The sequence below is a fragment of the Phlebotomus papatasi genome, chromosome 2 (genome assembly GCF_024763615.1).
Source record: "Phlebotomus papatasi isolate M1 chromosome 2, Ppap_2.1, whole genome shotgun sequence".
In the NCBI taxonomy this organism is placed as follows: domain Eukaryota; kingdom Metazoa; phylum Arthropoda; class Insecta; order Diptera; family Psychodidae; genus Phlebotomus; species Phlebotomus papatasi.
Window position 1 is genome coordinate 94,834,340 of NC_077223.1, and position 14,719 is coordinate 94,849,058.

At 32.2% G+C, this 14,719-nt stretch overlaps 1 protein-coding gene across 1 annotated transcript in view; it reads left to right on the forward strand.

Moving 5' to 3' along the window:
- Positions 1-14,719, forward strand: part of LOC129802483 (uncharacterized) — a 34,385-nt gene continuing 19,666 nt past the window's right edge. Inside the window, exon 1 of the mRNA XM_055848356.1 lies at positions 1-496. The gene's annotated coding sequence lies outside the window, so the exon portion shown is untranslated. The remainder of the gene's footprint in view (positions 497-14,719) is intronic.

A 14,719-nucleotide genomic window follows, 5' to 3' on the forward strand; every position in this document is an offset into this window, starting at 1 on the left:
CAGCAGAGTTTGTTGTTCAGTTTGTGTTGTGCTGCCCATCGAGGAGGAAGAGACAATCAACAGTGGTACCCCAGATAGTCGCGCGCTTGTTCGGTGAATGAAGTGCGAGGGATGAATTCGTGTGGATTTGTGTGATGTTAGGACGAGATAGGAGGATTCAGGAATAAATGAACCAGACGCAGTGAATGTTGAACAAGAGAGAAAATTGCTCTCGATCGTGTGGCAGATGTTTCAAGTGGTTTTTTTTTGGGCAGATTTTTGATGTGATTGCCTCTAGCCCAGGCATATGTGCTTAAACCACGGCTCATCCATTGGGCGAAAAACACCAAACATTTTATACAGAAGTGGATACAAACAATGAGAAAATATTTCTGTGGTTTCCCTCGGTATTAACCAGATAAAAAAAAGCAGACCCAAGAGTGCAATTGTGAGAATAAAACACGCAGAGGGTGATAGAGAATTGTGCCTGGGAATACATTAAATCCTCCTCATTAAGGTGTGTACTAGTGTGACATATATATTCTACGTTTATTAAGTAATAACCACCATCCCACGAATTGTACAGAGTCTGCAGGAGGCGGATGCAAAAATAAATTTGCCATGTTATGCAAAATAAGCACATTCCAATGCGATCACATACCACGAGTTCAATGGACAATTTCATTGAATTCTCTGTACAACATTTTTGATCATGATCTCCTTTCCAATTGTCTTCCGACATATCATTTGAATCGATACAATCAAAAACGCACCAGCAAAAGACAAAGATTCTCTGGCAGAGATATTCAGGCCGCGATCATGTGCTAAGCCAAAAGAAAAAAAATATAAGAAAGGGGCAAGAGAGACCTTAACCTCTTGAATTATTCCACACAAAATTGTATATACAGGGAAGATCACAATCTCCATCATTCTCATAGTTCCAGACACTCCATCAAGATAAATCTTCCCGGAGCGAGTAGCTAAAAAGACATGATCAACAAAAAGTTCTCTGATACATGTCTTGACCAATTTTTCAGTAAGAAAGCCCAAATGACATTAAAATACCGTGTTTGAAATTCTAATAAAATTAATTCACGAGAAAAACGCCCCTACATAGGTGCGAAATGGAAAAAAAAGTCGAAATTAGACAGTACAGGTAGAAATTTAAGACTTCAACAGAAGGCAAAAAAGTCAAGAGATCATTCCAAATGACCTTCTTTGACTATTAACTGCTATTAAATTTCTTCTTTTTTTTCACTTACTGGTACAGAGAGACTATCCCAAATTCAATTGCTCGATCTCACCATTGATCTGCCACTAAACTGTCTATTAGTTGTTGTGTTACTTCCATCAAATATTTAATGAAAAATCGGGTTAAAACTCTAATTTTTGGTAAATTTTTGAAAACCGCAATTATATCCCAAAGAAATTTACTTAGGGGAAACTGGGGTACCACCAAACACTGCGATTTTTTATTCAGATATTTGACTTCAGAGGATAAGACTTATAGAGATTTAAAGGCATTATAAGGGATGCTTGTCCACTAAAGAAATGGTCGAGATAGTACAAGTATTTTAGAAATAAAAATTAGTGTTTAGTGCTGCCCCGTGTTTGGTGGTGCCCCAGTTTTCCCTATTATTCCTAAAAATGGAAACACATTGGCATAGACAGCAAACAGAAAACTTATCGCATAGGGGAAAAGTGCCCATGCTTCGTACGATCCCAAGCTTTCGAATGACTAAATTCTGCCTAAGTTTCTCAATAAATGTTACTCATTGCACTCATTGCAATAGGGGAAGAAATTCAGAAAAATAGGAAAAATTTAATCATTACGAAGCTTAGAATCGTACAAAACATAAGCACTTTCCCCTACTATCAAGAAGCCAAAAGGTTAGAATAGGTCACACCCCCTTTTAGAATTTAATGTTAACTGAAATTTAAATTTTGAATTAACAAAAGTAGATAAGAAGGATGACATATCCTTACGAAAAATATAACAACTAATTATATTTTTGATTTAATTTAAAAAAAAACTATATTAGAAAAAACACGTTCAGAAGTCTATTGATTAGGTAATACACGTTTATGGCAAAACAATTCTCTCCGTCTTCCTATCCTTTTCAAGGGGTTACGTGGGTCAAGAAGACTGGAAAATACAATACTTTCTTTAGTTTTTTTCAACATAATAAATTTTTATTTTAATTTAAGTTCTTATTAGGCATATAACATTTAAAAACTATCTGAAATTTTCATTTAGCACTAAATCTACCGACCAGTTTTGGTCGTTTTTTCTGTGAAATGACAAACCGCGGTAGGGTAGCATACTCAACAAATTTGTCTTGTAAAAGAGCAAGAAATTAAAATTTAAACACTAAAAATATATTACTTTAGTTTAGTGTTTAGTGTTAAAACTCTTAAAAAAGCAGTCGTTGAGACCTGATTTACGGGAGGCCTTGTTTGAAAAAGGGGAACATACTTTCCGGTGGACCAGATTTCTCAAAGTATATTCATCTGACGTCAAAAAACTAATTATTTTCTATTAGCTGATGAGTTAAATTCGTATTGAAGTACATTTATTTTTTAAATAAAATTTGGATTTTTGACAGAATTTTATACAAAAAATACAATTTTCGGCATATTTTGCACCACGTTTTGTCTTGTAAAATAAGTTGTGATTAACGTAAAAAATTTACGATTCAAGCACGAATTTACCTAATCAGCTAACAGAAAATATTTAGTATTTTGACGTCAGATGAATATACTCTGAGAAATCTTGCCTACTGAAAAGTTTTTTTTTCAAAACCGTCTTCAAAAGTTAGGGATCCCAACGGTTGAATTTTCAAAATTTTTAAATGAAAATTTCAGAAAATATAGCTAAAATGTTGTAGTTTTATATGCTTAAGAACTCGAATTAAATATTTTTCTTATTATGTTCTAAAAAGGCTTCAAGGAAATATGCTGGTTTTTAGCCTATGTGACCCACATAACCCCTTAAGTACAGCGTGTATCGACTATAGAGATTGGATCGTCACCCCAAAATAACTTGAATTTTATTTTTTAAATTATTTTGCTGAATAAAATTTAATTCTTTATACCCCGGCACACACCTTTAAGATCAGCAAAATTTTATGAAATCAAAATTCGTGTCGCTTTCTTTCTCAAAAGATTTGTATTAGTGTATCCATTTTCTAAACCCTTTAAGGACGATTGGGTCACCGGTGACCCAAAAATAAAATTTTTCCTACGGCCGTCTAAAGGTATGTTTCGTTCTAAAAAGTTATAAAAAGTGATTTTTTCTGACCCCCGATTTTTGACCTTCTCGTCCTTAAAGGGTTAAGGCACAATATTGGGTTGAACTTAATAAAATTTGGTGTGATGTTCAACAGAAGAAGAAGAGTGTGAAAGAGTAGGAAAGATATTGGTAGAACTTTTGAGAAAGAAAGGGATGTGAATTTTGACTTTGTGAAATTTTCCTAATCTAAATAATCTACCGGAGCTATTACCGACGAAATTCTATTTCTGCTATTCATTTTCAATTAATAAACTTAACATTTTGAATTGTTTACAGAGCCAAATTTACAATTTTTACAGACAAAAACTATTTTTCTATTGACCAAATGATTGAAAACAAATATTTTAATCGCAATTTGCAGGTGAATTAAGTATAAGATTATCACGAATATCTCTATTTATTATGTTGTTTAAAATGTTTTTTTTTTATATTTTCATAAATATTTTTATATATCAAACTATTATTAATTTTCATCGTAAATCATTGCTGTAAAAAGCATTTTGCAACATACAAATATTGAACCAAGAGTATATTACACCCCAATTCTCTTTTTTATTGAAAATATTGATGATCTTCGTTAAGTTTGCTTACAATTTTCTACCAATTACATTTCCAGTACAAAAAGCTTCTTGATTTTAAAAGATTAATCATCAAATTGAACATTTTACAAAAGGCCCCTAATCTCTGTTTTGTGTTTTATAATGGGTGAATCATAATGAAGATGGTTTAATAATGAATGATCGAAAAAGTGCCTCTGGGTCTAGGGAAACAAGTAAAGTGATTGAAGGCAGAAAGGGGAGCCTTACGAAATATTTCCGGGCCTTAATGAACATGATTCACAATCAATGGCCAATTTTATATACCTTTTAAAACAATAGCCCCTTGACTAATTATTTTCCATACGCTTCTCTTTGGCTTCTTGTACTTTGACTACGTCCTCCAAAGTGACGCCTAATGAAATTGAGATTCAATGTGAAATTTCAATTGAGATGATCGCCAGTGATTTATAAGTGTCCATTCACATCAAACCTATTACTATCTCTCATCAGTGTTAATTTATTCCTCTTCGTGAAGCATTTTTTTTCACTCCCATCCATTAATCTCTTTCACTGTGTGCAATGAAATTGGATGATATTTAGAGTGAAATAGCAGAATATTGTCGTTGATTCAGATGTAACTTTGAATATGATCTCGATTGAGAAAGTCTTGAGTATTGTTTTTCTTTGAAATTCTTATACTTTCGAAAGTGATCGATTTTTACAACTTTATCAGGTCACATTATTCAAAATTTCTCAAGAATATTGAGGTTTTCTGGCCGAGTTAACAAAAACATTCATGACTTTGCATTTTTCCTATTCTTTTTGTATTAAATTGAGTTACAACAATTGTCACTTTCAACGGAAATCGAATGATTGATTTTTTTGCAATCTTGCGAACTCAATTCTTAGTATTGGTAGTTTAAGAAAGTATAAGGGATAGAAGAAAATCCTACACTGAGAGAAATCCGAAAAAGTTAAATAACATTCCGGAATTGTTTATGTTATCCTGTAGTATTTATCAGAAATCGGTGTAAATATTATACTTTTCAGGTGTATTAGGGGTTAAAGTTACCCTTTTTTATGTTAATTTTACACTTGAAAAGGTGTAAAATGAACATTAAAAAATGTTGATATATTTTTACATCTAAAAAGTATTAAAATTACCAGGAAAAACAGTTAATCGCACCCCAGTTTTTTTCTCAGTGTAAGAGCTAAATTAGCCAGCAAGTGAATGTGTGTTTAAAATTTGAATTAATTTTAATAAATATATGGTTTCTCTATATTTCTTCTAAAGTAAACTAGAACATCTTATTGTGCTTAACTTATTTAGTTCTTGGCTAATTTCCCCTTTCTGCCCTTACCCTTAGGCAACTCCTTTATTTCAGGCTCTTTTTCATTTTACCCGAAGCTATTTTGGAACGTCCTGTATAGGCTCTGTTCACAAATGTTTTAGGTCACTCTTATGCCCAGACCCCAGACACACTTAAGACTTAATCCGATAGATGACTTAAAGTAATTATAATCAAAATAAGCAAAGAAACAGCTTAGTTAGTGGGAAACTGTTTCGAATTTAGCCTAATCCTTATTTTGATTATAATTATGCTAAATCGTCTCTCAGCTTAAGTCATAAGTGTGTTTAGGCCTAGGGCATTACTTTAGAAGCTCCATCCTATCGATTATTTTTGAAATATTCTTTTCAATATTATTCAAAGGCTTTTGTAACGTTTGCAACATATTTAAAAAAAATGGTTCTATTATAGCAATTTGAATAAAAGTCATTTGGCACCCTTCAATGAAAAAAGAGCCACGCCCCTTACTACAATCTCTATGTAAATTTTTCTGCATAGTGTTTTTAATAACCGTTTAGAATATAGTAAGTAAAAAATATTGTCCTGAAAAATTGTTCAAAATGTAGGCCAAAGAAATGATTTGGTAATCCCACGTATACTAAAAGCCACGCCCACTGTTTGTGTAATTCATCTATAGGAAAGTAATGAAATATTCCTTTATGGCCACTCTACACACTAAGGACATTTAAATCTATATTGAAACAAATTGTCTATTCCCATGTAGAAAGAACTGTCAAATATGGCATTGTCCTTAGTGTGTAGAGGTCATTAGTGCCACAAATATTTGCAAAAGGCGTGGCCTAGTTTTTCATAGTTCGATTTAAATGACAATTTACTCTTATACCTCTTATATGTAAGTGTTATGGTATCCTTTTGAATAAACATCGATTTTTTCAAAATGCAGGGATAGTGAGGCTACTCACTTGGTGTGACTGTGCTTCGACCTATAGTGCAGTTCCAAATTTTTGGAAACTGGATTAGGTTATTTAAGGCAAATTATGTATTATATTTTCTGAAGAACCCATTTTATTGGTTGTTATTTAGGATTTTGCGATCTTCAGAAACTGCTAAATTTCTAGCTGTAGTTTAAAAGAAATATTAAATATTTCTTTGGGTTATATAACATTTGTAGTGGGCGTAGCCTATTTTTTCACTGGCCAGTAACTCACGTGGATTGCTTAAATCGTTATAGCGTCCGTGATCAAAACACAGCTCACACTGATAATGTATTGCAAACCACGCCCACTTTCTGTGAGTAAGTTTACCACATATAATTCATGTCTTATTCACAGGTCGTCCTGAAAACTATTAAAAAATGCCGTGTTGAGGGAGTTGTTTAATTATAACCGTAGTCTTATAGGTTTTTTGGTAGGCGTGGCCTATTTTTTCAACAGCAAATTTTAGTGACAGAGGTGGCTTATTTTTAAAGCGTTATAATTACCCTTAAATAAATATTAAAACTTTATAAATAATTAACTGCAATTGGCCATCGGTCCCGAAGAAAGTATTGCCGGAAAAATTATGGATTAGAGCTTAATAAATTGCAATAAAGTTCTACTTTTAGTCCGCCTATGACTCATTTTCCAAAACAAATTTAATCAAATTGTATTAATGCGTTTAATTGGCTGTTGCTGATTTTTGTGATCTAATATTAACCTCGGTACTTTCCAGTATTTTTCTAATCATATGATCAAATACTTTTAGTGTTTTATGAATATACAAAAGAAGCTTATTGGGGTTTATTGCTTCCTCTTTGTGCAATTTTCCTTTTCATATATAATGTTTGGGTGTTGAGTAGGAGAATAAGTTAACAATCGGATGACGCCGTATACTCAGCCCTTTTAGAATGTTTCAAATGTGTCATCAACTTAATGTGTCTGGGAATAAGTTTAATGACTGACGCAGAAAAAAAAAGGAGAAGATTGTTCATCTAATACAAGAGATCTTTGTTGTCACAATATACATGTTGTTACAAACCATAAAGCATAAAGTAAAGCAGTTTCTATATTAAAATTGTTCCCCTTTTTGAATGTTTGTGGAACATTTTTTAGGAAATGTTTTAAATAAATAAATTCTAATGCAAAGGTTTCGAGATAAATCACAGAAATATGTTCTCAGATTTTATAATTGAAAATTTAGTTGATTTTTTCAACATTACCAATAAAGCTCACCATGTGATACCCATATAAAATACTTTTATGCAATTTACGAGCTGAAAACAAGCACCATAAGATGGGAATCAACATTTTTTGCAGATCAAGGCACTTTAATCCCAATTTTAATTGAAGAGAAATTCATTGAATGAGTCTTTCATTTCCTCCAGCAATATCTTAGACTTAGACTAAATGTGACAACACTGAAAAAAAAAACTTGAGAAAATTAGACCGGACATGAATTATCAACTTCTTCATCATACCTTCTAGTATGATGATCTCTTCTATTGGATGGCATTTCAAACTAAATAATTGCAATTATCTCCTCGCACATGATACTTATCGCAAAATGTGCATATAAATGAGGGAGATGATAATTTTTCTTAGTGTTTTTTTTTTTTAATTTAATGTAAATCTCTCTAACTGTGTTGAATTGATTAAATGCAACTGTATCAAAATTAAAATGGTTTTAGTGGTAAATCTTGGAGGCGGCCACTTGTCGTTTTCTTCGCCAATAAATTAGCAATTTTGCACAATTGTCTCAAAATACCCACATAGAAATATACTGAATTTCCATGGTGAATTTACTAGGGAATTTAATGTGACGAATTCAGTAAGGTAGAGAGCCTTGGTCTATGTCCAATGATAATGAAATTATTACGCGTGACTTGAAACAAGTAATTCAACCAAAAAGAAAACCATACAAAAATATGGAAAGATCCAAAAAGAAAGAAGAGGGAGACACACAAACATTGTAAGAAATTATTACGAGACAGACACATTAATTGCATGAGAGGAGAAACAAGCAAAAGTAAAAATAAAAAAGATCAGTGGATTGATTCAATAAAATATATTGACATAATATCGTTGTATAAAGTGAACAACAATACAAAAGAAAAGATTGATGAGATTGCTTGAAGATTTTTATACTTTTCTTTCATTCTCTCAATGACGTATTCACAATTACGAAGTGGTAGCAGAGGTAATGGACTTTGCAACGCGCTTAAATGCTTTGCCTTAGAAAATTTGGAAAGGGATTTTTAATGCAAAATTCTTATACTCTGATATGGTAATTTTGTTTTGCTACAGAAACGGGTTTTCCATTAATTTAGAATAATTTAAAAATTTATAGTGGTTAATAAATTTTAATTTGTTTAGTAAAAAAAACAAAAATTAAATTACTAAGTAAAATACTTTATATACGAAAATACTAAAAAGAAACATTGCAGTCTACTATCAATAAGTTAAAAAAAAATATTCCAATTTTCTTTAAGGCCATGTCCTGAATTACAAGGCCAAAAGAGATCTATATTTTTTATAGCTTAAATATAGGGTAAGGGCTCTTAATTTTGTCCAGTCTTCTTATAAACATCGATGTTCCAAGTTTGAAGTGTGATATTTTCAATACTAAAATTTACTTTTTTTGTTACTCTCTTTTCAGAAGGGTTGTTTAGAAACAAGGGCTTATTGTCTTTGTTTTCACTAAAATTAGTCTTAATACGTTTAAAAATCAATTGATATGTAGAGGTGAATTTGACTCGAATTTTGGACAACTTCGTTATTAATTTGGACAACTTAGCTGTAAATTTGGACAGCTAATCCACCTCAACAGGATGCCCATTGTTCTTCATTTCATGAACCAATCCTACCAAGTCCTCTTCCTGTTTATGTAAGGGAAACGTAGAATGTCACAAGAAGCCCGAAAACTTTCCATATCATTCATTAAAGTGAATTGACTTCGGTACTCCAAGTACGTGCGGATTAGCGCATTCCTTGACCTTTCCGGGAGCCTTTCAAGGCTCTTCTCACTACATCTCGTTCGTAGAGATGATGCTCCCTTGTCTCTCCAGGCATTTGTATAACCTAGTCATCACAAAAGCTAAAACTTGTTATTATAAGCTCTTAAGTGTAAAAGGTACAGCAGTTCAACTATTATATGAAATTTTCATTTAAAAATTTTGAAAGTTCAGCCGGTGTGGGGACCTGATTCTTGGACATGGTTTTGAAAATAAATGTGCTAGATATAAGGCTTAAACCAGGAGACGACTTAACGTAATTATAATCAAAATAATGATTAGAGTATATTCTCATAATTTTTCCACTAATCCGTTTCTCGGCTTAAGTCGTAGGTCTGTCTAGGGCATTAGGGCCTTGACATACTTAAGGATTAGCCGAAAAACGGCTTAGCGTATTATATTAGAAGTAATGGTTTAAACTACATTTCCATCATTTTCCATTAAGTCGTCTCTCGGCTTAAGTCGTAAGTGTGTCTAGGGCATTACTTTGCCGTGGACTAGATTTCTCTGAGTAAATTCAGCTGACATTAAAAAGCCTATATTTCCTGGAAGCTGATCTAATGAGTTAAATTCATACTTGAACGGTGGATTTTTTAGTGCCTTGATCACAACTTACCGTCGTTGCGGGTGACTTTGCACTCGGGGGGTGACTTTGCACTCTGCTGTTCGTGAGACTTTGAACAATTCTAGCACTTAAAGTATATAGGGATATATTATGTACCAAGGAAAGTACAATGATCCTCAAAAGAATTCTTGTAGTTTCAGTAATAGTCAATGAAATCCTAGTATAGGTATTTTGTCAAAAAACGACTCCGCGAAAAAGTTATCTGAAGATGCAATTCCAAAATCGGATGCAGAGTAGTAAATTACCCAAATCTATTCTAAATTTATCTGGCTAGAATAATCCACTTCGATTTTGTTCATTATTTTTATTAAAATATTTTTTTTCACTATAATCTTCCTAAGAACGCATGATTTATATTATAAAATTGCATGTAATGGTCTTTCTTAAGCTTTATTATAGAAGTATTTAGCTAAAACTTATCCAATTTTTTGATAATTTAATATAAAATGACCGAGATCTACAAGATGGTGTGGTTGCCATTTTGGTTTGACGTTTCTGTCCGCCATTTTGAATAACTGTCAAAACAAAAATCTCATCCGATTGAGCTGAAATTTTAGTATATTCTAGCTGATGTCAAAACCTTTTCAGAACATATATAACATCCGACCTAGGTCAAGCGATTGTCTGGATACTGGGGCTCTAAGTTCAAAATTTTGACATTTTCATGAATACTGAACTACGGAGTGCTTCTTTTATCGAAACCATCACAAAAAAGACAGCACTATCGTTAGGCGATGAGATCTAAATAACAAACAAAAATAAAAGTAATGTTTTTCTTTATAACAGCATATTATTTCAAGATCTGAAAAACTGTTTTTGCAAAAATGAAAAAATAAAAAAATAAATAAATGCACTTTTCATTTATTTTTTTTTAATTATGTAAGATTAAATAAATATATAAAATAAAAGCCTCAACCATTTTTAATGGTTACTGAGGCATTTCGTTTTGGGTTTTAAAATTAAGGATTAGTAAATAAAGATCGCCAAAATATGAATATTTCAAAATTTTAAACTTTGAGCTTCTGTATCTCGGTAAATACATGACGTAGACTAGAACATAGATACGTTCTGAAAAGGTCTTGACATCTGCTACAACATACTAAAATTTCAACCCAATCGGACCAGTTTTAGGTTTTGACAGTTATTCAAAATGGCGGACAGAAACGTCAAATCAAGATGGCGACCACGTCATCTTGTAGATCTCGTGCATATTACCCTTAGATATGAAGATCTTCATTGTCGTTTATTATCAGAAATTGTTGATTTTTTAGTATTTATTAAAAAGTGCAAAGTCACCCGCACCTTACCCCCTGAGCAAGCCTTTTTTCTTGATTTTTTTAAACATAGTAAAATTTTATAAAATCAATGCTAGTGGCACAAAATCCATTAATTAACAACTGAACACAAATAATTTTACTCAAAAACCCCCCTCCCTTCACTCTAACTATCCACTTTTAGAGGGCAAAGTTGAAAAACAGCGAAAAAACGTGCAAAGTCACCCGCAACGACGGTATTTTAAAAGACGAAATGTCGTGTAAAAATATACAGAAATTGATAGTTTTTTGCAGGGGCATGACATTTCCTCTGTTTCCCATATGTTTCTATAGCGCGCCGAAAAAACTTTTGGGTTTATTAGCTGTTTTCTGTCAATGTAGAAAGAATTAGCAAAAAATATATATGCAAAATAGAAGCCAACTTAATATTAAAGAGGCAACCGGAACCCCCTAATTGGCAACCTACGTAGTTTTGGAGATATCTCGTGAAAGGTGTACGAAAATAGGGAAAAATTTACACTAAAATCGGATGCATTTTTCAGAGCTAATGTCACCCCCCTTTTTTGTATAAAAAGTTCCCAAAACTCTAAATTTTTTTTAGTGTTTTATAGTGGAAAAAGGGATCTTGTAAAAAAAAAAGAATAAAAATTTCTAATATGTTTTTTTTATGGGGGATCACCGAAAACCGTAAGTTGATATCTCTTATAGTTTGACCTCCAATCTTGATAACAAGAAGAAAAAAGCATATTTATATGCAAGTCTCTCTTATTTTTCCAACATAAAAATTTAATATTTTTAATTTTAGCCATTACTCGTGGAGAATATAATTTTTATTTTGTTCAAATGCATTGTAGCATAATTCTTATGTGCAAGACATAAAAGCGAGATTTGAAATAACAGAAAGAAACGCAATGGCAAATGTAAAAAATTTCTTTTTATTGTCTGCAGAAAGTTAATAAGAGGATAAAAAAAAACGAAGAAAGAGGAGCAACAAGATCAGAATAAAAGAATTAAATCAAATAAATCTTGTGTTCACCTCCGCATATTTTTACTCTCTATTGTTGCTATATGTCTTTTTTTCTATGCATGTTATATTGTCTTTTTATGCTGGCATTATTTCTTATATCTAATTACGTGGTGTACCTACAACAAATATATTCAACAGTCAGTTGGCGGGAAATGAAAGAACAGGCTGAGCAAAATGAACCCATCCAGGTGAGGCGGGAGGACGGCAAAAATGACTAAAAGAGGCGATACGGTTCGTAAGCAGAGGAGACAGTTAATGAAAATGGAAAAAAAAAACACGAGTCTCGATGGAAGACGATTCCCCATTTTAAATCCATTTTCTGCAGAAGATCTCTCTTGTTTCTTTGGGTCTTGAGCACAATTCAAGAGTCTCCCCATTGAACTTTATTGTTTGATTCACCTCTCTTCCTACATACAACGAATTTCCCGCAAATACCCAGGTGATGACAGTCGTATTGATTTCCTCGAGACTAAGAACAATGTCCCAAGAATCCAAGACGACATATGATCGTGTCTTAACCCCTTTTGAATATCTGGGAAACATGGGATCAAGTGACAAAAAGAAACGCAAGCAAACCAAGCAAAACCATTGAATTATTTCAGAATTCTTCTGCAGAAAACATACCATTATGTTACCACAAAGTTATTTCATTTGCAACAAGGGGAATTTCACCCTCAAGTGTACATGTTTTACTAAATAGTTAGGGTGTCAAATATTGAAAAACTACACTTGAAAAAGATCAATAAAAGTTTAACAACAATTTCCGTTTTTTTTCTATTCGTCATTTTTTGAACAATGAGTAAGTAGTAGACATTAGGTGACTCAGCGATAAACTTTGAGAAAAATGAACTGGAGTATCATCAGCAATTTTCCCATACATTGCTCTTTGGACATTATTTTTTTGCACAAAAATATTTCTCGATGAAAAACAACAAAAGTGTTTTTTAGCAATAATCATCAGAGTTAAAATCTCTAGTTATTATACAGAAGAAACACATTGACACAGAGCATTTCTTTCCTGTAACACAGCTCAAACTTAAGCAGAAATCATATTTTAGTAGGTTTTAGTATTCTAAAGTGTCGAGAAAAGAGACAAACTGTTGTCTATCCACATTTTCTGTGTTACCGGCTTGGAGCCTAAACGGTAAGAGATATTGACTTTAGATCTTCGCGAATGTATCCCTTAATATCTACATTAATTGATAATCTCTGTCCAAGAGTAAATATTAAGAATCTTATTCAAAACTCTAGATTGCCCCCCTTTCCATGCGTCTTCCGACGTCTTAGCGTTGTTGACTAGCCTCCGAAGTCAAACGGAAATAATACTTCTTCACTGGATATTTAATCTCTGAACAAATTTCTTTTAAAAAATTAAAATTACAAATTTTACAATTTTTTGATAGAAGCCTAGCACAAAGCTACAGGGATACGTAACTTATTGGAATAGTTCTTCGATAATAATTTATTAAACAGTTCAAAATAAACCACATCTACAAAGAAACTTGTAGGGGAAAGGCTCATAATTTTGTCCAGTTTCTTATTTTGGACACTTTGAAGATAAAATTGGGCACTAAAAATAAATTTATTAAAATTATGGAATTTTAATTATAGAGTACCGAAGTCAACTCACTTTAATGAATGATATGGAAAGTTTCCGGGCTTCTTGTGACATTCTACGTTTCCCTTACATGAACAGGAAGAGGATTTGGTAAGATTGGTTCATGAAATGAAGAGCAATGGGCATCCTGTTGAGGCGGATTAGCTGTCCAAATTTACAGCCAAGTTGTCCAAATTAATAACCAAGTTATCCAAAATAAGAGTCAAATTCACCTACACATATCAATTCATTTTTAAACGTATTAAGATTAATTTTATTAAGAACAAAGACAATAAACAGCTTGCCAAGTTTCTAAACAACCCTTCTGAAAAAAGTGTAACAAAAAAGTCAATTAATATTGAAAATATCGCACTTCAAACTTGGAACATCGATGCTTCTAAGCAGACTGTACAAAATTATAAGCCTTTACCCTACTTACAATGTAATGAAAAAATCTTCTAAGTTATTAGAATTAAAACTCACTTGTCATTTATTCACATGAAATACTAAATCAATATAGTGCAACTCTAATAATGCAAACGTGGTTTCCTCTTAAGTTACTGTAGTTTTCTAAATCTGTAACAGTAGCTTAAAGCTAACTCAGGTCCTTAGTCAATAAAATTAGCTGAAAATATGGTGTTTACTTTTAATTTAACTATCTTGTAATAGTATTTTATTTATTAGATGACTTCACTATCAATATTGTACTACATTATCCAATTTATACTCTTACTGCATCTGTTTTCTTTTTTCAAAATTTCCTCTGAAGATTAGTAAATCAAACACCTTTTCGTTTTATTTAACACGAAAATAGACTTCAACGAATTTTCCAAAAAAATCTAATTCACAGCCCATCTCGGCTAAGAAAACTTAAAAAAATAAACATTGTTTGATCGTCACCCTAAAACAAAATAATTTTTAAAAATGATTCGATGCTCTGTACTAGTTGTTCATTTAAAAATACTATAGAATAGTTACTAACTTCACAGAAAAAAAAAATTTGTAAAATTGATCGTATGTGAATTTCTATTGGGGACATACAATTCAACATACAGAAACGTCAGAATTTAAAAAATTCTGACGTTTCT